Raw genomic sequence first — 27,713 nt, forward strand, 5'->3', positions numbered from 1 at the left:
CCCAGTGGCCCCCCCCCCGCACCCCCCTGCCCCCCCCTTGGCTCTGCTCTGATCAGTTCCTCGGGACACGGAATCTGCTGAGGAAGCAGCAACTCCCCGCCCCGTTCCCTTCTGACCTTTCCTGAAAACTTAGCATTTTGTGGGGCCCGCCTCAAAAAAATGGTTCCTCAGGGTTTTCTGTGGGTTTCCTCACCCAGAGCCTCACCCACCCTCATCCCGTGCCTGGACGGTGCGCACTCAGCTCTCCCCGGCCCATGCACTCAGCCCGGCCAGGCCCTGCGTGATCTGTAAACGCAGAGCCAGCCCCGCACTTCCCGTCCAACTCCCAGGCCTCGCTCGCCACACAGAGGAGCATCTCCCCTCCTGCCCATGTATGCGCCCCCCTGTCCCTCTCTCCTACACCCCCTCTAATCTCATTGCCAATCCCTCTGCCTCACCGCACCCAGCCTCCTCCCAAGTCTGCTCCCACTTGAGACTTTGCGCAGGCTGTTCCCTGCGCTGCGCGCCATTCCCCGGGGCCATCGGGTGACTGGGTGCGTTGGCCGCTCGGACCTTAAATCAACGTCACCATCTCCACAAAGGCCTTCCCGCCTCATGCACGATGAAGTGGAGCCGGGCCGCTCTGCCTGCCCTGCTGCTCTCGTGTCTCGATGGCTAGTACTTCCCTCTGCTTTCTGTTTATCCTTCTCTGCCTTCACCATCAGCAGTGAATCCACGGGGGAGACCTTGATTCCTCTGCTGTGTCCCCAGGACCTAGACCATGCCCGGCAGGTGGGGAGAACGTGGTTAATACATGTCTGCTGAGTGGAAGAACCCTGACGATTCAGAGCCTACACACAATGATGGAATTTATAGGCATCATGTCAAGGGAGGATGTGCCACAGCACCGGCCCAGCCTGGCGCAGGCCGACTTACACGTGCAAAGCGGCTCCCCCTCCCCCCTCCCCCCACCCAGGACAAGGTGCCCTGTGTCAGGTGAGCTGCTCCGGGAAGGTGTGTATCTAGGACGGTCTGACTGACTTTGGGATCTATTGAGCGGACGGAGTTTTATATTTCCCCCAAATGATGTCAACCCCAGCGGAACAAGGCCCCTTTATGGCATCTCTGGGTGTTGACTGAATATGAGCCGCTGACACCCGGGCTGAGAGAAAGGCCTGAACTGACACTGTCTCCAAGCCCAGTTGGCTGCGATGTCCCCTTGGCTTCAAGGGCGCCTCCCTGGAAGGTGCAGCTGTGGGAGCAGCTTTCTCAGTGTCATGAGCCTTCTCCTGCTCCTATTGCGCACGTGCTGATGCCCCAGCACTAAGCCCTTCCCAGCACAGCACCCGCCTTCATGCCGCTAAGCTGGGAGGTAGACGGCCATAGATTTTATAGATGGCTAGCTGAGGGCTAACTGAGGTCCCGTGGCCATGACCCATGGGGTCTCCGAACTCTGACGCAATCTCAAATGTGCATTGGGAGTGGAGGAGGAAAAAGAGACCAGAGAGAGGAAGAAAGGGAAGGGGCAGAAGGGAGGAAGGAAGGAGGGAAGGAAGGAGTCCTGGGAGTGGTAAAGAAGGGAGCCCTGGTCGGCATGGTCAGGTGGTTGGGCCTTGTCCCAGGCACAGGAAGGTGCAGGTTTGATTCCCAGTCAGGGCATATGCCCAGGTTGCAGGTTCAATCCCTGCTCAGTGTCCATGCGGGAGGCAACCGTTCAATGTTTTGCTCGCTCTCTCTCTCTCTCTCTCTCTCTCTCTCTCTCTTAATTACCTTTTATCTAAAAAAAAAATCAACAAAAATTTTTTTAAAAAATCTTATAAAAAAAATAAGGGGAGAGTTCAGTTTAGCGAAGATAAAATTAACTACCTGCCCGAGGAAGAATGTGAATGAGTAATGGCAGCTGGCCTTGAGCTGGCCACTTAAATTCATTCATAACAACCCTGTGAAGTAGATTCCAATGCTCGCTTCATTGTGTGGATGAGGAAACCGAGGCTCAGAGAAGGTTCATGACTGACCCCACCCCAAGGTCACAGCGAGGAAGCTGCAGATCGGGACGCAGAGAGCACAGGACCCACGCTGCTCCCCGCTGCTCCCCCACTCCTCCCCACTGCGCTGCCTTCCTCCCTCACTGCCCCCCTGGGATGGGCTCTGCGCACTCAGTCCCAGGGCTGAGGGGCTTCACGTACTTGACTGCCAAGGTCAGCGCTGCTCTAGAAAAGTTGGATCTGGATTCCCCAAACCACAGTCGCCTGTCACTGGAAGCAAGACCAGAGGGGAAGCACGGCCTCCGTGGGGCCACCGCCTGGCCCGTCCCGATGAGACACGGCACCTCCCGAAGCGGCGTCTGCTGCTGTGGGTTTTCTTTGAGCATCGGCCCCACCTGTGGGCTGCTGGCCGGGTCACGCTGAGTGAACACGTCCGGCTCAGGACGACGCTGACCAGGTATGTGGCCGCGGGGCCTGACTCCACAGCGTCGGGGCTTAGGGCGTCCTCCAGCCACAGCAGGTGATTCCGCGTGGAAAGCCTGCACCAGGTGCACATCCATCCACTCAGGCAGCATTCACTGAGCACTCCCAAGGGCAAGCTCCCTTCTGGGTACCAGTCAGTAACCGCACAGGGGAGCAGAGGTCACTCCCTGGGGCTTGTCCGTGTGCAGGTTCAGCTGTGGCAGCCCTGGCGCTGTGGCTGGAAGCGGTCTCCCTGCGCAGGGCAGGCAGTGCTGCAGCACCCCTGGCCCCAGCCAGCAGACGCCAGGAGCCCCCACCTGCTGCCTCCTGTGACAGCCAAGCATGCCTCCAGCCAAGGACCTCCTGGGGAGCAAGGCCCTCGCTGGTTGAGAACAACTGCTCGAGAGGCAGAAGGAAGAAAAGAAACTATTAACAATGTAATATTTTCAGTTAACAGTGAGGGCTTGAAATAGCTAGACTGGCAATGGCATTAATTTCTATTTTTTTAATCCTCACCTGAGGACATACATGTCCATTGATTTTTTTAGAGAGATGAGAAGAGAGACAGAGAGAAGGATATATAGTGAGAGAAACATCAATGTGAGAGAGAAACATCTACCAGTTGTCTCCTATATGTGGCCCAACAGGGGACTGAAACCACAACCTAGGCATATGCCCTGACTGGGAATCGAACCCACAATTTAAAAAATATATATATTTATTGATTTCAGAGAGGAAGGGAAAGGGAGAGAAAGATAGGAACATCAATGATGAAAGAGAATCATCGATGGGCCGCCTCCTGCACCGCCCCCCACTGCAGTGGTTCTCAACCTTCCTAATGTCGCAACCCTTTAATATAGTTCCTCATGTTGTGGTGACCCCCAACCATAAAATTATTTTCGTTGCTACTTCATAACTGTAATTTTGCTACTGTTATGAATCATAATGTAAATACCTGATATGCAGGATGTATTTAGGCGACCCCTGGGAAAGGTCGTTCGACCGCCAAAGGGGTCTCGACCCACAGGTTGAGAACCAATGCCCTACTGGGAATGGAGCCCGCAACCCTGGCATGTGCCCTGACCGGGAATGGAACCGGGACCTTGTGGCTCATGGGTTGACGCTCAAGCACTGAGCCACACCAGCCTGGGTGGAACTAATTTCTTATCGTGTGCAAAACTTATTTCAAAATTCACTGCTCACCCAGGAAACATGAGAAATGAGTAAGTCGATGGAGAGACTTCCGCGGAACCACTGCTCTTGACAAGCGGCTCCAGTAGAGACAGGAGCATGGTCCTGCGTCTGCGCAGTAGCTCTCACTGCGGCTCCTTCCTGCCACCAAGGCTGGGCGCGCTTCTGACAGCTGCTTCAGCTCCCGCCACAACTGGAAGCAGTGGGCCAGCTGTGGTAGCAACTCCCTGGGGAGGGCATTCTCACAAAAGACAAGCTGATCAGTGTCAGGCTGATCTCCTGAGGCTGGCGCCAAGAAAGGCCGGGGTTCAAAGAATGAAAGAAAGAAAGAAAACAACTCCGTCCGCCTGGAGTTGAAGGCCATCAGGAGGTGTCCCTGAGGAGCGCACAGGATTTAGAACCGGGGGCTTGGTTTATGCCCCAGCTCTGCCATTGAACTCAGTCTCTGCCTCTGCGAAGTGGGAATGAGAAGAATCCAGCTCGTTTAGCTTTGTTTGTCTCTTATACTAATGAGGGCTGAACCTACAATCCGCCCCGAAGGCCCAGGTGCTACTCCGTCTCCAGCAGGTGCACTACGTACGTGCACGTGCTGGGCACAGTCTGGGCTGTGCTGGGGCCTGAGGGCACCATCGCTCTCCCCAGGGCAGAGTCCTCTTGTTCCTGGGGGGACTGGTGAGCTGTTGACTGCTATTCTGTTAACTATCAGCAGTTATTTTGAGTTGGATAAATGGTTATTTTTCTAGGAAAAAGTTCTCCTGGATGAATAAGAGGTCATCCTGTCATACTCAAATTCAAAGTCAATCCACCAGTTAAGAGCAAGGGTGAGTGCACAGCTGCGTGAATGTACTCAATGCCACCGAACTACATTTAAAGTGGTCACCCTGGTAAGGGCTGTGCTATGTACATTTTAATACCTAACAAAAAGCAGGGGTAATGAAATATACTTAGGTGCATATTTAATTTTGAAAGGTCCTCACAACTTTAGATATTTAAAAGTGTGTTTATGGTCTGGCTGGTGTGGCTCAGTGATTAAGCATCGACCCATGAACCAGGGGTTAATTCCATTTTAATCTCTCAGTGATACATCAACAGGCTCACTCAACGACCCCCCCCCCCTTTCAGCTGCCGTATGCCCAGAGCCGGGGACTCCTGCAAACTCATTCTTTGTCTGACTGTGCCACCAACAGGACCTGGCATGGCGTGTGCCGCCTGCCCGTGCGCCCTGTGCTCTGAGATGCATTTTATCCGGTGAATTCTCACAACCCTCGAAGGAAACGTTTTGCCCTTCATTTCACACAGAAGCAGCTGAGACCCCACAAGGCTGAGAATAACTTGCCGGAGGCTCCTAGTTAGTAAGGGGATGAGCAAGTTCAGCAAGGAGTTCGCCCAATGCCAGGGGGAAACAGGCTCCCGGTCTTCATGGAGGAGCTGGGGCAGACGGGCCTCTCTACCGACAGCCTGCACTTTCCCGCGAGAACCCTGGGCCAGGCCCCGAGGGAGGCTGCCCAGCGTCTATTTCCAGAGAATCACGGGGACGTTCCTGCTGTCCCTTCCCGGGAGGAGCATCCTCTTCCCCGGCCCCGGTGGTTAGGCTGTGTGTTTAGACGTCACGGCACAGTATCAATGAGTCACAAAAGAAGAGAACACGGCAGGCCCGGTACTGTAAACAGGAAACGTCACCGAGTGGCACCGAGAAAAGCCAGGCGCACAGCCGCGGGCTGTGGGGTTGGCGCCGTGTGCAGTTCAGGTTGACCAGAAATGAAGTTTTCTGGGCGTTTTGCAAAAGATGGAAATTTTGGCTTCGGTGATTATGCAAGTAGCAGACACCCTGTGGTTTGGAAACTTTCTGCTATGCCAACGGTCAGTTTTCTCTTTCCCGGGAAAAACAGCCGGTAGGAAGGAGCAGAAGCAGTGCGTTTTTCAAAAGTTAGAAGTAAAACAAGCCCAGCGAGGGCGAAGGGGTTTAAAAATAAACCGCGAGCTTGTGAGTGGCTGATCTTCTCGGTGCTGTTTATCCACCTGGAATTCTGGGCTGAATAAAAGCCTCCACAGGCACACAAATCACAGCGATTACCCTGGAAACCGCAAAATGAACAAAAACTAATTCGAAAACCTGAACGAACTTCACAGGAATTTCCGAGTACACACTCGTTGTCAGAGTTTTCATGTTTCGCGTTTTCGTCGGCCCTGAGAGTGTCCCTGACTCCTTTCAAAGTCTCTTTGTTCTCTGCGGTCCTTACCCAGATGGAGGCGGAAATAAGTCCTAAGAGAGTTTATAACTAACACACACTGATCGACTGGGTCCAGAGCCCCAGCATTTGGTTGGTGGAACTGTCATATTTGAGCAGGGGATTTAGAACAACAGGACCACACTTTGAAAACAGAAAAGTCAAACTTATTTGGGACAATATAGGAAAAGTCTTAATCATTCCCTCTCACTCCCCTCAACACAGACACTTCTAATGTCTGTTTCCAGAGAATCACGAGCCGTTTCTACTGTCCTTTCCCGGGAGAAGCATCCTCTTCACGGAACCCCAGTGGTTACGCTGTGTGTTTAGATGTCACGGCACAGTATCAACGAGTCACAGAAGAAGAGAACACGGCAGGCCCCGGTACTGTACACAGAAAAAGTCACAGAGTGGCACCGAGAAAAGCCAAGAGCAATTTAGGGAAGAAAAATTGTCACCTAGTGCATGTTGTGTTTTCAAATGAGATTCAGTCTTTTTTTGAAGCTAACACAGTATTCAAGGATTAAAACAAAGCTGAAAGGTCACAGGTCAGGGAGACAAAAGAAGCCTGAAAACATTTCTGGGGGAGCCTCAGGGAACACAGGGAGGGACAAAGAATCCCTCCACAGAGAATGGTGACGTGGAGCCTTCTCGCCGCTCCATTTTCAAGCACAAGCAACACTGAAAATTAAAGTATATGAACTTACAATGAAATAAATTACATTAAAAGCAAAGGTCATAGATGCTCACAACTCGTCTGTTTTTTACATTTCACTGTTTCTTTGCCCTTGGGTGGATTCATGTCTACGGAATCTTTATGGCAGCCATGGTGTGCTCATCTCTTTCCAGCTCAGTGATGGTAGCTGGTAACATGAAATCGGTCAAGGTGAGAGTATTTACACCACGGAATTGGCAAATGCTATTCCCCAAAGATCTGGCTGTGAAACACGGAGCAGGCCACACTAGAGAAGTTCAAAGGCAGAAGAGGCCTGGGGAGAGTGCCTGCTCAGAGCATGTCAGGGCGTGGAGGCCGCTGAGAGACGTGGCACAGAGGAAGGAACGAGGCTGCGATTTCAGACAGAGCTGTGTCTAGAGCCCAGCACACCTAACTTTCCCAGGACTTACTTTGTACATCTCTAAAATGGGACTAATGGTATCTCTCAAGGGAGTGGCTGTGCTCATGATGCCTGGCACAGAGCGTGGCAAACAGAGGCTGGCATAAAAGGCGACTGGCACACCCTTGATGTGTCAACAGCTCCAGGGTTGGGGCACTGATCTCCTGCACAGCCAGAGACTCATGCATGACTAGAACATCATTATTCTACTTCAAAACGATTCCCAGTTGGCAAGCTCACCACAGAGGGCCCAGGACCTGGGATTGCGCTCTCCCACTCAGGGTCAGTTGCCTCTCCTGTTTTTGCGACCAGAATGTAAGTTGCACTCACTGCTGCTTTCCTGTCTCCTGAGAAAGCGCCTGCCCAGTGTGTAGGGCTTCAAGGATTTGTGTGGATGAGTGACTCTCCGGATCCCCCTCTCAGTTGTCTGCCCAATTTCTACTGTTGAGGTCCCATCGGAAGCTTTAATGACCAAAGCCCAGCCGGCTGTGTGGCTGCTGTCCTGGCGTCTGCCACACCCAGGGGGCTGCTTCCCCTGCCACGGAGCTGCCGCCACCCCCAGGCCTCAGTGGAGGCCGCTTCCAGCTGCTCCATTCACAAGCAGCGCTGAGCAGCGTCCTTGCTCTGCTGGCAAGTCTCTCCCCTCCTGTTCCCCAGGGCGCTACTCCAGCTCCACTCTGCCTCATCAGAAGGCTTGAGTCTTGTGACAGGAAGTCTCACCCAACGCTCGCAGCTGTATCCAGGGAACCAAATATTTACCCCCTGGGGCCCTGCTCGCGTGGCTGCTGAGCTTGCTGTTCTGGAGGGCATTTCTGAAGGGTGTGCTGGCTGGTCCCTTAAGCAGCGTGGGTGCTGCTGGCAGGAGCGGCCCGGACGGTGCACTATGCAAACTCATCAAGTCCCGTAACTCCTAGTGTTTCCCCATCACACCAGCTTAGGTCCGCGGAACAATGCAGGGTGAGCTGCCCACAGAGCCACGCGGTGGGGGCAGGGTGGGGAGCCCCTCAGCAGTCAGCGTCTGACCCCAGCTCTGCCTCCAAGTCTCTGCTGGAGACACGGGCAAGCCACTCGCCTCTGGGCAGCCGCTGTACATGGGCATCATTTGCGCAGTGCACGGTACGCAGCCCATCAGAAGCAGCTGTTATTAGTGTTTAAGGTGCACGTAGTGCATTATGTAAGAGTGTGAGGGAAGGGCATCGGCTCGGAGTCAGACAGACTTAGACCCGTGTGGCCTTGTGCAGGCCCCTCACTTCTCTCTAGCCTCCGCTTCCTCAGCGGAAGAGGGGATAGTAATAGAAGCCCCTCCCAGGGCTGCGAGGCTCACACGAGAGCACGTGCAACTTTAAGTAATGTTATCATGCTTTTTGCTAATGAAAGCCAAGCAACTGCTGCAGACCCCGGCAGGGCAGGTGCCTCAGGGGCCAGGCGCAGGTGCTGAGCGGGGAGCAGGCCCCACTCTGCCCAAGTCCACGAAGAGCAAGAGCGAGCAGCTCTGGCCGTGGGGAAGCCTGGTCTGGATGTTCCCACCAGCGGTAACATCACCCGCTTGTCTGAGTGCTTTAAACTGCCAGAGTGCCCTCACCTCTCTTTCTTCTTTTAAACTTCACAATTTCAATGAGCCAGAAGTGTCATATCCCCATTTTACAGATGAGGCCACTGAGACCCAGAGGAAGGATGTGAGCTCTGTGGCCACACGGCTGGCCAGGTCCAAGGCCCCAGAGGCGGAGCCCCGCTTCCTACTGCCCCAAACAAGCTCCGGTCCTTACAAAGTTTCCCCCCAAAGTAAAGTTTAACAAACCCCTGAACCACAAGCCAGCTCTGCACGCAAGGCGTCCTCCTGTGCATTTCCTGGGGGAGGCTTCCTGCCATCACACTGCAACTAACCAGAGGCGGCTTTCCTTGCCCGAGGCCCGGGGCGTCTGCAGGCCTTGAGGGTGTCCCTTGCCAATCCCCGAAGCCTCAGGTTCTACTGAGGGCAATGGAAAGAAGTGTGCGTTTAAGAAGTTGGAGAATTCACAACAGCCCTGGAAATAGAAGTCGTGGTTTTTATGCCTTGGGAACAATTGTAACTACTGTCACCTTTTTAGAATCCTGGAGATTCTTAAGGCACTGACACAGGGAAGAGCTTTACAAAGAGAAGTGATTTATTTAAATAAGAAAAGTGGTGCTGGCAAGGGCTGAGGTGGGGGGCGAAGGTGTAGACCTGCCAGAGCCCGCCGAGCCCGCCACCCCCAGATTTCCATGAATATTGTGCCAGAGAATTGGAAATATTTGCAGAATCTCCTGCTCGGTGCCACGGCAGTGCCGCTCTCTCTGTGCTGCAGCCAGATGGAGTTCCGCTCAGTCCTGCAGAAATCCACGGCGTCTCCTTCCTCCACAGACACAAGGGGAAGTTACTGATGAAAATTGCATTGAAAACAACCAGAACTATTTTTTTTTCTGTGATTGGATGTTATTCTATTTTATAATTTCTTCCTTCTTTCCACAGAATAGCCAGTTTCTACACAATTGTGAACATTGTCCATTTTGTTGGCTTCATTCATTGTTTTGTTTGCTTTCCAATGAATAAATAGTTTTTGAGCACTTACGCTGTGTCAGGCTCTCGGGATAAAATGGGGACTGCACATTTTGTTTGGTGGTAGGGGAATTAGACCTCAATCTTATGCCACAGTGGAAGTGACCAGAATTATTTTTGATCTATAGATAATGCCTATCTCACTTGACGTGACCTCCCCACTTTCCCAATCAAGACAGGGCAGAGGCCAAAGGATCAATCTTTTGCATCAATGTCCAGTCGGACTCTGTGATCACAGAAACTTTCTAGAGAGTTGGCTCTTGGGTACGGCTGACACACAAGATAACGGAGCTGTGGCCGGTGTCAGCTTCAGGGACACGTATCAGAGGAAGACGAGGAAATAGGTTGGCTCCGCAGCTTCTTTAATTGCTGGCTGTGTGCCGTGGGCACCTGGTTCAGCCTTTGGAGGCCCGGTTTTCTCATTCGGGAGGGTGTTCCTTAGCATGACCGCCTCACCTGAAACCGCGGAGGTTTCCTTCCCCCTTTCTCCTGGTTGCGGCAATCACGGGAGAAAATAAAGGGGTGGGACTGGGATTCAAAATCTGGGAAAAGACTCTAGAAAAACTCGGCACCTTCCCCCTATCTGTTGGAGGACTCGGTTGACAGGTGTCGGTAGGGCCAGTAAACTGAGGCAGCACCACCCCTACAGGTGCTGTCACGCAACCACCTGCTTTCATTAGTGGGTAAGCAGGGTCTGAAATCTCGGCGGGACCACGTTATCAAATGTGTGAGGACCACCCATTCACGTCTTCACAGTCACTCCTGAGCTCTAAGTGTGTGTCAGACTCTATAATAGGCTCCGGCCAATATAAGGGACTCTAGCCGAAGTGTACCTCTCTTTCAGACCTGCTGGTGACGGTGACATAGCAAAGCAGCCAATACACAGGGTGGTTTCTGGTCATGCTAAGCACAGGCAGTCCCAGAACTACAATGGTTCCACTTTCGATAGCTCTGAAGTTTGGTAGGTGAGTGTATTACATGCATTTCTGACTTACGATATTTTCAGCCGACAAAGGGTTAGCGGGAAGTAATGCCATTGCAAGTCAAGGAACATCTGCTCCATGAAAACCAGGAAGCAGAAAAACGTGACGCGCCAAGTTGTGCATAAGTGCGGAAAGGGCTGCCTGAGGAAGCTACCACTCTCTAAGACAGCGGTTCTCAACCTGTGGGTCGCGACCCCTTTGGGGGTCAAACGACCCTTTCACAGGGGTCGCCTAAGACCATCAGAAAACACATATATAATTACATATTGTTTTTGTGATTAATCACTATGCTTTAATTATGTTCAACTTGTAACAATGAAATTGGGGGTCACCACGACATGAGGAACTGTATTAAAGGGTTGCGGCATTAGGAAGGTTGAGAACCACTGCAAGATAAGGGTGATGGGAGTCAGTCTTGAGAAGATTTGGGAAAGGGCACTTCAGGCAGAGGGCCAGCAAGTGCAAAAGCCCGGCCTGGCTAGAGTAAGACACTGCTGCACAAGTTTTTTCATCAGCATACTCTAAGAGCCTCTCTAGGCACCCCCCGCACCCCCAATACTGTCCTCATGACATTTAATACCATAGATACACTGCATATCTGTTGGGTAAAACTGAGCTTTGGAGGGCCACACACTCTCATACGATCTAAGGTTCTTTGCCCTCAAGAACCAATTGTCTCTCCCCTTGGGAGTGAAGTCTCAGCACCGAGAATGCAGTTAAAAAAAAAGTGGCAGCAATGTGGCTGGAACTTAAAGGACAAGTACAGGAGACAAAGTCGGAGAGTAAATGAGGGGTTCATCAATGGTTCTCAAAGTGTGGTCCCGGGGCCCGGCGCCAGCAGCTTTGGAACTTGTTAGACACGCAGAGTGGCGCCCAGCCCTCTGTGTTTGACGAGCCCTCAGGTCACTCGGATGCGCGCTGGGGTTGCGAAACCATTGGGCTGTGCCAGTCACCGAGCTGCGGTCTGTTCCGATGCAGCAGGAGGCCCTGGAGGCTTTCAGGTGTGGGAGACACCACCTGAGGACATTTGTAGAGGAAAACTCCTGCTCCTGCGAGGAGATGAGACTGGGGGAAGGAGGGGACAATGCCGGAAGGAGGGGAAACGGTCCAGAAGACGGGCATTGCTGCTCATCTGTGAACTGGAGGTAGGAATATGACCAACTTGGCCAGGCTGTGAGGGTTAAATGAGTGAGTACACAGAACTTGGCACATAAATATTAAACTATTAAATATTAAACTATTAGCACATTTATTAAACCAATAAATATTAAACTATTCTGTTTTATTCTTGATTCTCTCTACCAAACTCATACTGGTTAATATCCAAATACAGACTCCCACCCCACTCCCTTTAGATCTCTCTGTTTTTGCCAATTCCACCAGTTCAACATGTTTACAAGGCTGCTTAAGTCATGGTGTTCTATTCAATTTCCTTTCTTTTTCCTTTTCCTTAGGAGATCTAACTGTTGGCCTAGAAAAGGAAACTCAGTGTAAAACCTGAATCCTAGAATCGGTTCTGTTATCAGCTTTGCACAGCTTTCCCACGCCCCAGACAGCAAGTGGCCCGGCCGGGAGGCAGCAGCGGTCGGGCTCAGCATGGATGGGCATCAAGCAGCCCTGGATGCAGGTCCCGACTCTGACACTAGCCAGTGGGACCTTGGGCAAGTCACCTGTTGATCGGTTTATCTGAAAAAAGCAAGATGGAGTTGAGGCTTAACCACAAGAATGCATGGAAAGCACTCAACACAGTGCCTGCCACAGTGTTAGCCACCGAGATGATGAGGATCTCTGAGCCCGCCATGGGCACAGTGTGGCTGCACGGACCATTAGGGAAAATGTATTCCTGCAGGTCTCAGAAAAAACAGAAAACACTTTGGTTTGGGAAAGACACTGAGGGACAGTTGGTTTCCAGATGAAGCATCCTCAAGCAGGCTGCTCTCATATACAGCAGGAAGTTGACCTGCACGCATCAAGCCGGGTCAGGAGAATGCCACTCCGTGCTTTCATATCACAGGCATGGGAGGCCCTGAGAGTCTTCCCGACCGAGGGGTTAGCTCCACAGATGGCTGAATTCAGTCGGAAGAAGGCTCCCACCCCCAGGCAGAACCCCGCGCCCTGCTCCACCTGCTTCCCGCCCACCTCGACATCTTGTCCCACCCTCTCCCCGCTCCCAGGGCTCCAGCCACACTGGTCCTCTTCTACTTCCTTCTCTGTGTGATCTCCTTCCCACCTCAAAGCATGAGGGGGTGTGGAAAGTCCAAACTTATCAAACAGATGAAAAGTCACTTTCTCTTGGAAGCCACGTGTCGTGGTGATGAGTGAAGACTCTGGAGTCAGACTGCCCAGGATCAAATCCTGGCTCTGATATTTTGCTAGTGGTAGGACCATGGGCAAATGGCCGCATCTCTTGGTTACTCGAGTTTCTGATCTGCATAATGGAAATGATACTGGAGCCTTGCTCTGAGGGGTAAGTGAGCGGATGCGGAGTGCCAGGGAGAGCTCTGGGCTCCAGAACTCTTATCCGGAGTGCTGTTCGTTCTTGCAGCTCCCTGTACTTCTCTTTTGGAGCACTCTTCACAGTTGTAATGAAATATGAGGTACCTTTTCTAAAATATCTGCCGCTAGGGGTTATCTGTCCTGCTACCCAGCCTGCAGCAGGCGCCCTGCAAGGGCAGCTGCTCAATGAACACTGTTGAATGGAAAAACGGAGAGCTCACTCATTTCATAAAAACCGGGAAAGCATGTAATATTTTTTCATATACAATATTGCAAAGTAGCGTTAGCCAATGAATAGTCTGTTTAAAAGAAGGCAAAAAGGATAAATTAAAGTAAGGTCAGTGGTGTGTTGGACCTCAGTACTTATTCTAATAAAGAGGGGTGCCTGTCCCTTTATGTGGGCATTTGGGGCTGTGCATAGTTACCAAGAGCAACCTCCTATTGTTCCACCTCAAATATAGTGGTTACTGTGAAATCGCTGCAGAGTTTTGGAGGAATCCCTAAAGTCAGACGGTGAACGGAGCAATTACTTCCAGGTCCCGCTAGAGTGACCTTACTCTCAACTCAACACACGGCCCGGTTCCCAGGGAAAACCTGCCCCTCGCACCCTGGTTGTTGCTAAAGGCCTGACTCCAGCTCCCGGAGAGCAGCATGCATAGCTCCAGAGGACTTGCTCTTCAAATCAAACCTCTCCCATGGAGCCCTGGTCCATCTGGGACACCACGCTTCTGGCAGGCTAAAACGGGGTGAGATGCTGAAGAGTTTAGAAAAACTCCTTCCCTGGGACCGCACACCGAGGCCAGCTACTTTCTCACCAATTCCCCGAAAGACACACACACACACACACACACACACACACACACACACACACACACAGTTTATTCCAATGGAATACACACACCTGTACAGGTCTGTCTAGTCAGGAGGTCAGCAGGGCTTACAACCCACCCCTCTCCCTCCAAGGTGTTGGTGTGCAAAGGGAGACTTTGCACATTTTCATCAGATGTATTAGCCCTGTGTCCTTAAAACAGTCTAGAACAGCGGTTCTCAACCTGTGGGTCGTGACCCCTTTGGGGGTCGAATGACCCTTTCATAGGGGTCGCCTAAGACCATCTGAAAACACATATATAATTACATATTGTTTTTGTGATTAATCACTATGCTTTAATTATGTTCAATTTGTAACAATGAAAATACATCCTGCATATCAGATATTTACATTACGATTCATAACAGTAGCAAATGAAGTAGTAACAAATAATTTTATGGTTGGGGGTCCCCACAACATGAGGATCTGTATGAAAGGGTCGCGGCATTAGGAAGGTTGAGAACCACTGGGCTAGAACCAGGTCCTGAAACAGACGAACACTTGACTTCAAGCCCATGACACCAAACCACAGCCACTTCTTTGAGAATTTGTGTCCCAGTGAAATCCAGACAAGCGTCTGCAGTCAAGTGATCTCAGGTGTCCAAACCCACGGGAAGCTGATGGATGTCCTGACAACGCAAGACGCAGACATGCCCCAACGTGGGTGCTAATAACTGGTTCCTCTGCTATAGACACAGAGATGACCCAACTCGGGCGCTGATAACTGGCTCCTCTGCTATAGACACAGAGATGACCCAACTCGGGCGCTGATAACTGGCTCCTCTGCTATAGAGGCAGAGATGCCCCAACGCGGGCTCTGATAACTGGCTCCTCTGCTATAGACGCAGAGATGCCCCACCGCGGGCGCTGATAACTGGCTCCTCTGCTATAGACGCAGAGATGCCCCAACGCGGGCGCTGATAACTGGCTCCTCTGCTATAGACGCAGAGATGCCCCAACGCGGGCGCTGATAACTGGCTCCTCTGCTCTCCTGGTCACGGGGGCCCTGAACAATGAGCCGGTCATGGCTTCGCACACTCAGTCTTCGGGTGGTGTCTACATATTTTTCATGATACCATTGTCTTTATTTGCTGCCCTTGAGATAGAGGTATGATAACATTACTACTGAATAATATTAACAGACATTTATTAGGTATGTCTTCAGTGCCAGAGACCAGCTCTGATCCCCCAGTAACTTCTGAGGGGATTTTAATCACCCCAATCAGAGGGCTGGTGAGTTCTCAGTTCATACTTGGCAAAGCAGGTTTACCTGCTGACTCAGAACACCACCTCACCATCCCACCCTCTCTGTGCTTCGTTTAGACAAAGTCCACCCAAAACAAACCTTGGCCAGTGGGCCCCTGAATGCTTTGGGGTGTCACTGTTTGTTGTAGTTGACATTGCTCAATTTCTACTTAAATGTACTCCTGTTAGTCCAACCCTTTGACTTCAAAATCGTATCACTTCAATTCCACTACTAACAACCATTGCATGTCAGCAGTGCTCACCCGCCCCCGAGTGATGGAGCTGAGGGTCTGGCCTGTGAGGCTGCAGGCTCTGGACTCCCCATGTCCTCGGCCGGCGTCCTAGGGCAGTGGCTGCATCTCACCACCTCTGCAAGCCCGCGCCTGGCGCACTGCTGTGCAGGGAACACAGAGGGAATGTGTGCTGACCTTGAAGCATTTGGAATCCAGGGGGCAGGATTACATTTCAGTACAGGAGTTGCATCTATTACCCACAAGCCCTCATTTCTTCCTAGACGGCGCCTCAGTGTCTGATTCCAGTTACGGTTTCAGGAATTTCTCCTTCTTCAAATTGGCCTTACTCAGTCTTCTCCCACCAGACACTGCCTTCAGCACCATGGGTATCTGAATTCTTGTCTAGAGAAAAGGGAAATATCAGTGGAGAGAGACAAGGGAGAGAAGAAGGAAGGAGGGAGGGAAAAAAGGAACAAAGGTGGAGATGGAGGTAAGCAGAGAGGGGTAGAGCTGCAGCTTATCTGGATGGCAGGGAAGTAACGACCAAGATTGGAATTGGCATTTTGAAGCCGAACAAGCGCCTCAGCATTAGTCCAACCTCCTCACCCACACGGGTGGGTCCCGAGGCCTGGACAGGGACAATGAGCGGCTCGAGGCAGAGTCAGACCTGGTCAGCTCCTTCTGCCGGCGTGCTTTTCAGCTCCGCACACGCGATCAGCCAGAGTCTCTATCACTGTGGAAGCTCAGCTTCTCACTGACCCCGCACACTGGGTAGGGGGTGGTGCGAAGCGAAGTCTTGAAAGAACACGCTACACTCTGCCAGCTTGTTTGTCTTCACTTACAAGGACAGAGAAAAGAAAACCAAGAGAAAATAAACTGACAGCAGGGGACAGAGGTGAACACACCTCTCTAACGACCCCGGCGAAGGTTTTTTTTTTTTTTTTTTAAAAGCATCTGACATAAACAGAGATTGCTTTTATTGGAATGATATGCTGTTTCCCTAACCTTGCCTGGTTACATTAACCTATGTAATGTATATTTTACCTACACTAAGATTGATCTTTCTAGCTTATCAAGTCTTTCATTGGAACGATTTTGTAGCTTTCCCACAGTAAGCAAGAAAAAGTCTTCATTGGAGCTTCCTGGAGTCCATCTCAGAGAGAAGCAAACGTCTCCTTCTTGGATTAGGATCGTGGCCTGGCCTCCGCTAAGAGCTCAGGTCCCCACGATGTTTACAGGACGAGGAGCAAGTGTCCCAGTGCATGTTGCCGGCACTGCGGCCTGTGGTGACTAGCAACATGCCCGCTGCTTCTTTTTCGTGGGCTCTCTCTGCACCGGCCTCGGGTCTCCGCCGCAGCTGCGAGAGCTCAGGCCTCACTGGATGCAGCTCCTGCGGTTCCAGTCCAAGAGAACCCGCAGAGAGGGAACAAGTGCACCGACCGACCGACCAACAGACCGACTACAGAGGGTGCAGAGAAGCAAGGTCTGACAGAGTCAGCGGGCCTGGACCAGCGCAGCGGGGACGGAGCACAGTATCAGGACTCGGGGACAGACACGAGGCTGTGCCCTGGCCCTAAGGGATATAAGTGCCTAGGCAAGTCCCTTCATTTCTCTGCATTTTAATCTCCGCAGCAATAGAACCAGGGGATTGGACAAGGTTGCTTCCAGCTCAAATATTGCACAGCACAAATATGTTTAACTAGAGGCCCAGTGCACACAATTTATATGGGGGAGGGGTCCCTCAGCCTGGCCTGCACCCTGTTCAATCCAGGACCCCTCAGGGGATGTCCTCTTGTCGATTTCGGGCCTAAAACGGCAGACGGACATCCCTCTTGCAATCCGGGACCACTGGCTCCTAACCGTTCACCTGCCTGCCTGCCTGATTGCCCCTAACCACTCTGCATGCCTGCCTGATCACCCCCTAACCGCCTCTGCCTGATCGCCCCTAACCCCTCTGCCTGCTGGCCTGATCACCCCTAACTGCCCTCCCCTGCTTGCTTGATTGCCCCTCACTACTCTCCTGCCAGCCTGATTGCCCCTAATTGCCTCTGCCTTGGCCCCCACCACCGTGGGTTGGTCTGGAAGGAGGACTGGATGACCGGAAGATGTCGGTCTAATTAGCATATTACCCTTTTATTAGTATAGATAGTTCTACTCAACCAACGGTATTTGCCCACACCCCCCCTGCCTTGCCACGTTACTGAGTGCTTCCCTGGACAGTGGTCCCCATCCACACACAGTTTCACTCACCCTCAGACCACCGTGGTCCAAAGTACTACATGAAAAATTCCAGAAATAAAGAATTCATAAGTCTCGTCACTGCACAGTGTGAGGAAACCCCAGGCTGTCCCCTGCATCCAGCCTGGGACAGGGACCGCCCTGCCCACCTGCTCCAGCCCATCTGAGCTTCCCGCCGGCCGTCACGCAGCGACCGTCTCGGTTAGCAGGTGGACTGTTGCGGTCTCTCAGTGCTTGTGCTCAAGAGTCAGCTTCATTCACTTAATAAGGTTGCATTTACATAACTTTTATTAGAGAATATTACTATAACCTTTATTTTATTATTATTGTTAATCTCTGCACCTAATTTACAAATTAAACATTATCACAGGTGTACGTGTATAGGAAAAACATGGTATATACAGGGCTCAGCACTACCTGTGGTTTCGGGCATCCACTGGGGTCTTGGAACCTGTCCCCTGTGGATAAGGGGGGGTACTGTATACCCCAAATGAGGAGCAGACCATGTGCGCTGAGCACAGATACGCCTGGGAGTGGGGTTTGGCACACCTGGGAATATATATTTTTTTCTGCTTCAAGGTATTTATTACAGGCAGCAACAGCAACTAGCCAGACAGCGTTGCCTTCTACTCAGAATCCAGGTTCCTTTGCTGAGGCATTCAGAGGATAAAGTACCTAGTGCCATGGTCGGCAAACTGCGGCTCGCGAGCCACATGCGACTCTTTGGCCCCTTGAGTGTGGCTCTTCCTAAGCCTTAGGAGTACCCTAATTAAGTTAATAACAATGTACCTACCTATATAGTGTAAGTTTAAAAAATTTGGCTCTCAAAAAAAAATTTCAATCGTTGTACTGTTGATATTTGGCTCTGTTGACTAATGAGTTTGCCGACCACTGACCTAGTGGATAACGGTTGTTACCTCTCCTAACACGTCCCCCTCCTTTTAGGACCAAGTGCTTCACCTGCCGGTTGAATCCTGTGGCAGATGTTAATTTGAGAAGCTGTACGGAGGCCTGGCTACCTTCCAGGCAGAGGAGCCCGGGTTGCTTTATCCACCTGCTGTGAGCAAGCCACTTGGTGTCCATCAGCCCCTCGGCATGGGAGCGAGGGTGACAGGGACGGCATCACGCAGGGCCAGGGGTATTTCAGACCCTCCGCGAAGAGGTGGAGCTTCTGGTTCCTGAAAGGGCTGCTGGACAAGACGCCTCACTTCCAGGGAGCGCTGTGGCCTGAGTCTTAAGACCAGGATCGTCTAATAGTGCCCCGCGGGAACCCGGCCCCGGGCTGCATGTGATCAGTTACACGCCTTTCCCCTCTCTGGACCAGTCAGTACCTTCAGACAGGACTGCCAGGGACGAGCGGTCATTGCCAAGGCTGCACTGCTGTGCTGTGTTGGGGTAGGAGCACTGGCCCAGTCCCTCCTGCGATACAGTTATTTCCTGACGCTTCTCTCCTCTCCTGCTCCTCCCCACTTCCTCACAGACTTCCTTTCACACCGAGAGCTCCAGTCTCCTGGCTGAGACCATTTCCTCTGCTTCCTGAGTCTACGCAGATATTCCTCCCTCCCCCTCCCCCTCCCCCCGCCAAACATCTACCTACCGGGAGCAGAGAACAGACAGACCAGAGCAGGACATGATGAGTTTACCACAACCACATTGCAAAGGAGGAAAGAGAAAAGAGTCCCTTTAATTAGATGTAGGGCTTCCTCTGACAAGTCATAAAAGTTTTATTAATTAATGGACAGCAACCCCCCAAAACCGCGCTCCCGAGATCTCTACCGTGAGCTGCTGAATGGAGCCCGGTTCATCATAAACTAGAATGGGGACAGAACTCAATGTTCCTGTGTCTTTCTTGAGGCAAAACAGGAATGAACATTAAAAGGAATTTTCAGAAAAGTTACTAATGTTTTAGGCCCCACAGGATTTTTGAGAGGCCGCCGACACACAGCGCGGAGACCATCAACACGGCAACCTCAACGCAGCGCTGCTCCCTGACCCGACGCTGCTCCCTGACCTGACGCTGCTCCCTGACCCACCGCTGCTCCCTGACCCACCGCTGCTCCCTGACCCACCGCTGCTCCCTGACCCGCTCCGCCCCTCGCTCTCCTTCCACATCTGTAAAGAGCTCTCATCTTCAAAATGGTTTAAACTAAAAAGAACAAAAGCAAAGATAAAGGATAGTAGTGGGTGGGGGGTGCGGCGAGATAGAATTATAGACTCGACAATAATTACCCAAGTTCCCAAGGGAAAGCAAGAAACCAGCCCCCAGGGCCTCTGAGGAGCAGAGAGAGCATCTAAACAAGGACAACACCTTGGAGACACCAGCGCAGCTGCACTCGGCATCGAACTGGAGCAATGCAACTCCCGTTTGCAGAGTGATAACATTTCCTTAGTTTCCTTTCTGAAACTTGGGTTCCGGAGTACTAGTTCTTAGTCCACCTGAGATAATATTAAAATCTGCCCAGGATTCTGTTAGGAAACATCAGTACGAGCAGCACTACACTGCCTGCAGTCAGAAGATTACAAGAGAAATAGTTCTTACCTCCCCATGATCTCGGCTCACTTAAAGGGACCGGCGAGAAGGTGCAGGACAAAGGACACGTGTATGAGCACTTGTGGGATGTGTGTGTTTTCTCCAAATACGAGCTGGTGGAAGTAGGGACCCGAAACCCACGGCGCCTTCCGTTGCCACATAATCGCAAGGAAATGACCTTACCGTTTGTTGCTTTGATTAGAACAAAAGCCTTTCAACATGAGTCAGGAGGGCAATGGCGGTGGGGGTGGGGGTGACCGAACAACAAGCAAACACTTCTGCTGTCGCTTTGGCCACTATTCGCTGTATGTTTGAAACACACAATGAAATGTTTACTGTTTTCTAAACTGCATTGATAATACTTGATCTGGGTTGAATCAGAGACGGCCACGCCATCTAAGAATCCAAGCTTCCACTTCTTTAATCTCTACAGATGCTAAATGAGATAGGGGATTTAATGAATACAGATAGAAATAACACTTAACTCAATGCTGCTATGCACAGCCATTCATGTCAATAGCGTTTTCACTTGGAAAGAAACTCAGAATCCCCTGGGACAGCCTGGACAGCAACGGAAAGGCATCAGGAGGCTAAGCCACAAACCAAACCCTGGCGGCACGGTGTGGTCTCCAAAAAAGATTTATTTTGTTATGTACATTCAACAAAGTCATTACTATTGAAATTACTCAACATGTTGGAAATAAATAAAAATACACTATACTTGAAGGAGAGGCATAGAGAAAGGTATACACAATGTAGGAAAAATAGTAAATCCATTTTTAGAATGGTTCAGTCAGAGCCTGTGACAAGCCTGTCTGTAAAAAGAACAGTCTGGAATTTTGTGCAAGTGTGTGGTATGGCTAAGAATACGAGTTCTAGAGTCAGACAAACCTGGCATTTTTGTAGCTGCCTGTCCTGGGGACAGTTACTTGACTGCTCAGAGAATTCATTTCCTCCTTAGTAAAACGGGATAAAAATCCTTCTCTGAGAAGGAGTGTGAAGGAATTAAGTGAGATAATACACACACAGCACAAAATGTTTGCCTGGCATATAAGCACATACCACACGTATTTAAATAAAGGGTAAGGTGCCCTCCCCCGACCACACCCCCTAAAGAATTTTCCCTCAGATATGAGGCAGTGGCTTTATCTTCAAGTCCCTTTAACACTCTAACTCCCTTGAACTATAATGTACAGTCTGGGGAAGACACATCAGCCCGTTACAACCTTAACGAAGGCCAAGTCTGCCTGCCTTTAGAGGCCATCTGATAAACACAGATTTAGTAATTATTGTGGGCCTGTGACCTCACAGTTGGAGGGTTGGATGTTAGAATAAACAAGCCACTTAAACATTACTTTAGAAGGCCATGCAGTAGTGTGTACACACCTTCGGGATGAATGGAAAAGGAAGAAAAAGCCATGCAATAATCCCCAGTGAAATATCACACAGGAATTCAAAAACTGCGGGAGCTCAAAGGACTTAGGCGGAAGCAAAGCCGCTGTGTTTGGAAAGCTATGAGGAGGCTCAGGGAAGGGCTTTTGTTTTGGGGCCCACGCTCGGATCCAGAGGAACAGGCTGGAAAAGGAGAGTGAAAGACAGCAATCACCCAACGACTAATCCACAGACTGACCTTAAATATTACATCTATTCCACTGCTTCGTCTATATTCCTAAATTGTCATATATTCAATATATTTCATATATACGTTTTAAGCCTTGTCGTTGGGAATTACTTTATAGTTGGAGAAACCTTCCATATTTAAAACTCAATGAACGGTGACTTTTCTCACTGGGGTGGAGAGACTACTGAAAGAACTCGTGGGACATTTCTGATGGTGTGGTGAAGCCTTGCTCACTGCTGAAGGCCGATTACAGTTTTGATAACCAGTGTCAGAATCCAGCAATAGAAGGGCTCACACCACCAGGCGGCCAGCTTGAAGGGCCTGGCGAGGCTGCCAGCTCCTACACAGAGGAGGGGCCAGGTCAGCTGTGGCTGTGCAAGCAAACAGAGGACTAAAACTAGGAGACAATCAGAATGTCGGTTGTTTTTGCCTGTCCAGGGTCTGTTCCACCGTTTTCTAATCACAGATCCCTGCTTTCCAATTAGGGCACCATCCAGATGAGTAGGATAAGGCTCACCTATGCCCTCCCATCATGGGAGGAACAAGTGATTCAAGAATAACCAGTAACATCTATCCTGACCCTGGCTAGTTACAGAGATCTGGGAAGGGGGACGGTTTGTTCTCCTTTGTTCTGGAGTCAAAAGCTGCAAGGATGGGGGCCTGGGCTCCCAGGCACCTCCCACTGGGCAGAAAAGTTGGGGAGAGACCTGAATCATTATAATTTCCACTTCTGATTACGCCAGTTTTCATTTCAATTTTATGGAATGTTAATAAATTTTAAATTTATTTTCCAATTACAGTTGATATTCAATATTATAGTAGTTTCAGGTGTACAACTCAGTGATTAGACATGTATATACCTCATGAAGTGATCATCACCCCGATAAATCTAGTGCCCACATACATAGTTATTACAATATTGACTGTATTCCCTATGCTGTACTTTACAGCCCTGTGACTATTTTCACAACTACCAATTTGTACTTTTTAATCCCTTCACTTTTTTCACCCACCTCCCCAACCTCCATCCCATCTGGCAACAGTAAATTTATTCTCTGTATCTATGAGTTTATTTCTGCTTAGTTTATTTATTTACTTTGTTTTTTAGATTTCATATATAAGTAAAATCATATGGTATTTGTCTTTGACTTATTTCACTTAGCTTAATACCTTCTGGTGCACTCATGTTATCACAAATGATAAAATTTTATTTTTTATGGATAAGTAATATTCCATTGTATATTATATGTACCACCTTTTCTTTATCCATTTGTCTACTGATGGGCATTTGGGTGGCTTTCATATCTTGGTTATTGAAAATAATGCTGCAAAGAGCATAGAGGTGCATATCTCTTTCCTAATTAGTATATTTATTTCTTTGGATATACCCAGAAGTGAACTTGCTCATTCATAAGCTAGCTCTATTTTTATTTTTTTGAGGAACCTCCATACTGTTTTCCATAGTGGCTGCACCAATTTACAGTCAGTGCACAAGGGTTCCCTTTTCTCCACATCTTCAACTTGTTTGTTGATTTCTTGATGATAACCATTCTGATAAATGATATCTTAGTTTTTAAAGTTTGCATTTCCCTGATGATTAGTGATGTTGAGCATCTTTTTATGTCTACTAGATATCAGGTAGCATGATACCTCTAACTTTGTTCTTTTTTACCAAGATTGCTTTGGTTATTAGGGGTCTTTTGTGGTTCCATACATATTTTAGAATTATTTGTACTAGTTCTGTGAAAAATGCCATTGGTATTTTGATAGCGATTGCATTGAAGCTATAGATTGTTTTGGGTAGTATGGACATTTTAACAATGTTAATTCTTCCTATCCATGAGCACACTATATCTTTCCATTTATTTGTCTCTTCTTCAGTGTCTTATACTTTTCTGAGAACAGGCCTTTTACCTCCTTGGTGAAATTTATCTCTAGAAATTTTATTCTTTCTGATGCAGTTATAAATGAGATTGTTTTCTTATTTTCTGTTTCTGATGGTTTGCTATTGGTGTATACAAATGCAACTGATGCCCTGGCCAGTGTGGCTCAGTTGGTTTGGCATCATCCTGTGCACCAAAAAGTTGCCAGTTTGATTCTCAGGGCACAAGCTCAGGTTGCAGGATTGATCCCTGCTGGGGGCATCAGGAGGCAGCCCATAGATGTTTGTCTCTCACATCGATGTTTCTCTCTCCTGCCTTATTCTCTCTCTAAAAATCAATAAATTATTATTTTTTTAAAATGCAACTGATTTCTGAATATTAATTTTGTATCCTGCTACTTTACTAAAGTCATTTCCTAGTTCTAATATTTTTTTGGTAGAATCTTTAAGGTTCTCTCTATAAAATACCATGTCATATGCAAATAATGACAGTTCTACTTCTTCCTTTCCAGTTTGGATGCTGTTTATTTTTTTTTTTCTTGTCTGATTTCTTTGGCTGAAACTAAAAATATTATGTTGAATACAAGTGGTGAAAGTGGACACCTGGTCTTATTCCTGATTTTAAGAAAAACACTTTATCTTTCCCCCTTGAATTTGGTATTAAACTATTGGTTTGTAATAAATGGTCTTTATTTTATTGGGTATGTTCCCCCTATTCCAATTTTGCTGAGAGTTTTTTTTTTATCATAAATGGATGCAGGATTTTGTCAAATGCTTTTTCTGCCTCATCTTATGTTTCACCTAGCAGTCGATGCTTTTTTATCCTTTATTTTGTTTATGTGGTGTATCACATTAATTGTTTTGTGGATATTGAAGCAACCTTGCATCCTAAGAATAAATCCCATTTGTTCATGGTGTACGATGCCCCTAATGTATTGCTGAAATTGGTTTGCTAGTGTTTTGCTGAGGATTTTTGCATCTATGTTCATCAGGGATATTGGATACAATTTTTTTTCATACAGTATTTTTCTGGTTTTGGTATCAAGATACTGCTGGCCTCATAAAACGAGTTTGGGAATCTTCCATCCTCTCCCAATTTTTTGGAATAGTTTGAGAAGGATGGTATTAATTCTTCTTTGAAAGCTTGAAGCCATCCAATCCAGGACTTTTGTTTGTTAGTAGTTACTGGCTTATTCAGATTTTCTGTTTTTTCTTGATTCAGTCTTGGAAGATTGTACATTTCTAGGAATTTATTTATTTCTTCCAGTTTGTCTAATTTGTTGGCATGTAATACTTTGTAGAATTTTCTTATAATTCTTTGTATTTCTGTGGTGTCAGTCGTCACTTCTCTTTCATTTCTGATTTTATTTATTTTGGCCCTCTATCAATTTTTCTTATTTTTTAACAAACATTGATCTTTCCTATTGTTTACCAGTTGCGACGTGGCACTTGTTCATATCCTTAGTTATAGGAATTCCGTTCAGCTAGTCTTCAAGTGGTTCTCAAAATGGTGTTCCACAATTTAGTTGTAATTTTTATGCAGTCATGAGAGGAGGTGAGCAGAGTTTAACTTCTCCGCCACCTTGACTGGAAGTCCTAACACACCTTTCTTTAACTAGTTTTAATTTTTTAAAAGATTCATTTGCAAACAAAAAGGGAGAAAAGAGAGCTGGCCTCAGCTGCCCTTTACCAGCTGATGAACAGTGTTCACTAACATGGGTGCCATCGACACAGAGCTGGGGGCCGTGGGGAGCCCCAGCTGAGACTGGTAGGCCGCGGTGCCAGGTGGAGAGTTCCTGCAGTGCCAGGGTCTCCGGTGGGAGTTCTGTGGTCAGTGAGCCGGTAGAAAGTGGTCCCAGAGAACTGGCTCCCTAAGGCCCAGACAGGAACTGCGGCCAAGCTCCCCCCATGCACCCTGAAACCCGTGCTCGCCCAAGTGGCCCTGCCAGGGAGTCAGGCACAGTGCAGGGCTTCACCTGGGGTCCAGGAATGCGGACTTCGAGACACCTGTCAGGGAATTCCATTGAAAATGGAATTATGCCCTGGTAGGTTCAAATGAAATAAGAGCATACTGGAAATGACTCCTGTCTCATTCCAATCGTGACATAATTACATGATCGCCCAAATGGTGGACAGGTGTGCTGTGACTTCCTGGGTGCTTTCACCAGGCCTGGAAGCGGAACAAGGGAAATAGGTCCACCAGTTTAGGAAAAATATGTGGAGGTATAGTCCCAATTCTTAAAGGAATATAGCCTTAGGAATCTTTATGGGAGGCTTTACATTTATCGCAATACTATCACTTTCATCACGGAACACTCATGTACTGAATGAATGCCAGATACACAGGCAAAACACACGATTTCCAGAACTCGGACGGTGGAGCCTAACTCTGAACCACAGTCATAAACTTAGAGGACAAACCTTGAGACCAGCTCGTCTCCTCAGTTTTGTGAGGTTTGCACTAAAGAAAGGCATGTTTCTGCCCAAACCCCCCATCCTTCTCTCGCTCTGCCTCTAGAACCAGTCCAGTCAGTTCAAATGTTGGCTGCGCACCACATGCGTGCAAGGCCCTGGAGAGAAGTGGGAGGAAACGCTCAGAGTGCGGGCCAGGCTGCCTTCCCTCGGGGAGCAGAGTGGTCCTCTTGTTTGTCACTCCCAGTCAGCCCCGTGGTTGGATTGTGCGACCTTTCACATATTCTTCATCTCTTACCATTTCTATCAAGGAGTATGTCAGAGCTCCTTTAGTACCTGATGTGCTTTCTTAGATCTGCATTCATTGCACCAACTACTTTGGGGTGTTTGTTAGGGGCTGGGTGCTGGGCTGGGTGGTGGGAGCCAGTGGTGAAAGGGTGAGACATCTAGAGGGAGGTGCGCAAGACAAATAAGTTCATTAGTAAGTAGGTGATCTCAGCTGAGGGTAAGACCTCCGCATAAAACAAAACAGAATGTGATAAAGGAGCACAGAGCACAGTCCCAGCTTCCAGGCTACGGCTGGAGGCTGAGAAGGAGCCGGCCCGTGGGTGGCTGGGGGCTGAGTTCAGGACCATTTCTGCCTTGTTCTGCTACAACGTGTGGCACAGGCAGATCTCTCACCTGGTGCTCTGAATGAATATAACTTCTGTTTAAAAAGGAAGGGCACTAAGTACAGAAAATGAATTCATAATTTATTAGAAACTGGGACGGCATCTCTGACCGGGAAGGGGCATTTGACGTTTACTTAGTTCTCTTTCAGGATCACATGTTGGAGCAGTTGGAGGGGCTACACCACGTCCAGGAAAAACCACCGCGATGGAAAAGTCCATTACTCATGGTCTCCTCCGGCAGAAAAGAGGGAAGTTTCCTGTTCCAGGCGGATTCTCTTGCCCTTTTAACCATAAGTGGAAAAACAGAGGTGAAAAGAGTGAGAAAGAAAGGCAGGCGCTGTGGGGGTCCCGCCTGCCTGTTTTAACAGGACGAGTGCCCCGACTTTTGATTTGGTTTCCCCACAGGCATGTGCAGTCTTTCAGGCAATGGGCTTAAGTTCTGTAAAAGCTAATATCATCCATGTTTGAAAAAATGACGGAAAAAGATCTTTGAAATTCAGAAGCTATTAACAATGCTCCAACATTTACTGAAAAGAGCATATATTCACCTTCATTTATTTTCTAATGTTAAGTGCTACATGCAATAAAATAGTAGTCAACAGCCCACACTGACTGAGTGCTGACTAGTACTCGGTATAAGCCCTGTGCTTTCCACAGATTATCTTCTTTTTTTTCTGGCAACAACCCAACGGAGTGGTACTAGTTTATTTCCATTTTACAAACAAGAAATCGAGGCTTGTCACAATTTCTTGTAAGAGAATCTGGTAACGAAACTCTCCCCAGTTGGGTGTAGAGAACAAGATTTGAACCCATGGCCCATCCCACATTATTTTTAAAAAATTAATTATTATTTTTTAAATTGATTTCAGAGAGGAAGGAAGAGGGAGTGAGAGAAACATCAATGATGAGAGAGAATCATTGATCGGCTGCCTCCTGCACGTCCCACACTGGGGATCAAGCCACCATCTGGGCATCAAGCCACCATCTGGGCATGTGCCC

The sequence above is a fragment of the Myotis brandtii genome, unplaced genomic scaffold (genome assembly GCF_000412655.1).
Source record: "Myotis brandtii unplaced genomic scaffold, ASM41265v1 scaffold1080, whole genome shotgun sequence".
In the NCBI taxonomy this organism is placed as follows: domain Eukaryota; kingdom Metazoa; phylum Chordata; class Mammalia; order Chiroptera; family Vespertilionidae; genus Myotis; species Myotis brandtii.